Genomic DNA, 3,011 nt, shown 5'->3' with positions numbered 1-3,011 from the left:
TTTTTGAGAAGGGAAAGAAATTCTTGAAACTTGCATGTGATTTTACACGTTTATGAAGAAGGGAAAGAAATTCCAAAAATTGCATATGATAGTCCAGGTTTTTGGAGAAGGGATAGAAATTCCTGAAATTGCATATGATAGTCCATGGTTTTTGGAGGAGAGATAGAAATTCCAAAAACTGCATATGATAGTCCATGTTTTCGGAGAAGAGAAAGAAATTTCAAAAATTAAATATGACAGTCCATGTTTTTGGAGAAGGGAAAGGAAATCTTGAAACATGCATGTGATAGTCCATGTTTATGAAGAAGGTAAAGAAATTCCCAAAATTGCATACGATAGTCCATGTTTTTGGAGAAGGGATAGCAATTTCAGAAATTCCATATGATAGTCCATGTATTTGGGAGGAGAGAATGAAATTCCAAAAATTGCATATGATAATCCACCTTTTTAGAGAAGAGAAATAAATTCCATAAAATACATATGATAGTCCATGTTTTTGGAGAAGGGAAAGGAATTCTTGAAACTTGCATAAGATAGTCCAGATTTATGGACAAGGAAAATAAATTCTAAAAATTGCATATGATAGTCCACGTTTTTGAAGAAGGGATAGAATTTCTTGAAATTGCATATGATCGTCCATGTTTTTTGGAGAAGAGAAAGAAATTCCAAAAGTTGCATATGATATTCCAAGTTTTTGAAGAAGAGAAAGAAATTTCATAAATTACATATGATAGTCCACGTTTTTGGAGAAGGGAAAGAGATTTTTGTAACTTGCATATGATAGTCCACAATTGTGGAGAAGGGAAAGAAATTCCAAAAATGGCATATCATAGTCCAAGTTTTTGGAGAATAAAAAGTAATTTCATAAATTACATATGTAAGTCAACGGTTTTGGAGAAGAGAAAGGAATTCTTGAAACTAGCATATGATAGTCCACAATTATAGAGAAGGGAAAGAAATTTCAATATTTGCATATGATAGTCCACGTTTTTTGAGAAGGGATAGAAATTCCAGAAATTTCATATAATAGTCCATGTTTTTTGGAGGAGAGAAATTAATTCCATAAACTGCATATGATAGTCCATGTTTTTTGATATGAGAAAGAATTTCCATAAATTACATATGATAGTCCATGTTTTTTGAGAAGGGAAAGAAATTCTTGAAACTTGCATGTGATAGTCCACATTTATGGTGAAGGAAAAGAAATTCCAAAAACTGCATATGATAGTCCATGTTTTTGGAGAAGGGAAAGAAATTCCTGAAATTGCATATGATAGTCCATGTTTTTTGGAGGAGACAAAGAAATTCCAAAAACTGCATATGATAGTCCATGTTTTCGTAGAAGAGAAAGAAATTCCAAAAATTACATATGAGTCCATGTTTTTGGAGAAGGGAAAGGAATTCTTGAAACATGCATGTGATAGTCCATGTTTATGAAGAAGGGAATGAAATTCCCAAAACTGCATTTGATAGTCCACGTTGTTGGGGAAGGGATAGAAACTTCGGAAATGCATATGATAGTTAATGTTATTGGGAGAAGAGAATGAAATTACAAAAATTTCATATGATAGTCCACGTTTTTGGAGAAGAGAAATAAATTCCATAAATTACATATGATAATCCATGTGTTTTGAGAAGGGAAAGAAACTCTTGAAACTTGCATGTGATATTCCACGTTTTTGAAGAAGGGAAAGAAATTCCAAAAATTGCATATGATAGTCCATGTTTTTGGTAAAGGGATAGAAATTCTTGAAATTGCATATGATAGTCCATGTTTTTTGGAGGAGAGGATGAAATTCCAAAAATTGCATATGATTTCCATATTTTTGGGGAAGAGAAAGAAATTCCATAAATTACATATGATAGTCCATGTTTTAGGAGAAGGGAAAGGAATTCTTGAAACATGCATGCGATAGTCCATGTTTATGAAGAAGGGAAAGAAATCCCCATAATTGCATATGATAGTCCACGTTTTTGAAGAAGGGATAATATTTCTTGAAATTGCATATGATAGTCCATGTTTTTGGAGAAGAGAAAGAAATTCCAAAAATTGCATATGATAGGCCACTTTTTGGAGATTGGATAGAAATTCTTGAAATTGCATATGATAGTCCATGTTTTTTTGGAGGAGAGAAAGAAATTCCAAAAATTGCATATGATATTCCACGTTTTTGAAGAAGAAAAGAAATTTCATAAATTACATATGATAGTCCACGTTTTTGGAGAAGGGAAAGAAATTTTTGTAACTTGCATATGATAGTCCACATTTATGGAGAAGGGTAAGAAATTCCAAAAATGGCATATGATAGTGCACATTTTTGGAGAATAAAAAGAAATTCCATAAATTGCTTATGTAAGTCCACGTTTTTGGAGAAGAGAAAGGAATTATTGAAACTAGCATATTATAGTCCACATTTATGGAGAAAGAAAGAAATTTCAAAATTTGCATATGATAGTCCATGTTTTTGGAGAAAGGATATAAATTCTTGAAATTGCATATAATAGTCCATGTTTTTTGGAGGAGAGAAAGAAATTCCATAAACCGCATATGATAGTCCATGTTTTTTGATAAGAGAAAGAAATTCTTGAAACTTGCATGTGATTTTACACGTTTATGAAGAAGGGAAAGAAATTCCAAAAATTACATATGATAGTCCAGGTTTTTAGAGAAGGGATAGAAATTCCTGAAATTGCATATGATAGTCCATGGTTTTTGGAGGAGAGATAGAAATTCCAAAAACTGCATATGATAGTCCATGTTTTTGGAGAAGAGAAAGAAATTTCAAATTTTAAATATGACAGTCCATGTTTTTGGAGAAGGGAAAGGAAATCTTGAAACATGCATGTGATAGTCCATGTTTATGAAGAAGGGAAAGAAATTCCCAAAATTGCATACGATAGTCCACGTTTTTGGAGAAGGGATAGCAATTTCAGAAATTGCATATGATAGTCCATGTTTTTGGAAGGAGAGAATGAAATTCCAAAAATTGCATATGATAGTCCACCTTTTT

The sequence above is a fragment of the Vicia villosa genome, linkage group LG6, assembly GCF_029867415.1.
Source record: "Vicia villosa cultivar HV-30 ecotype Madison, WI linkage group LG6, Vvil1.0, whole genome shotgun sequence".
Lineage (NCBI taxonomy): Eukaryota > Viridiplantae > Streptophyta > Magnoliopsida > Fabales > Fabaceae > Vicia > Vicia villosa.
The sequence above is the reverse complement of the archived record's forward strand: the minus strand, read 5'-3'. Positions refer to the sequence as shown.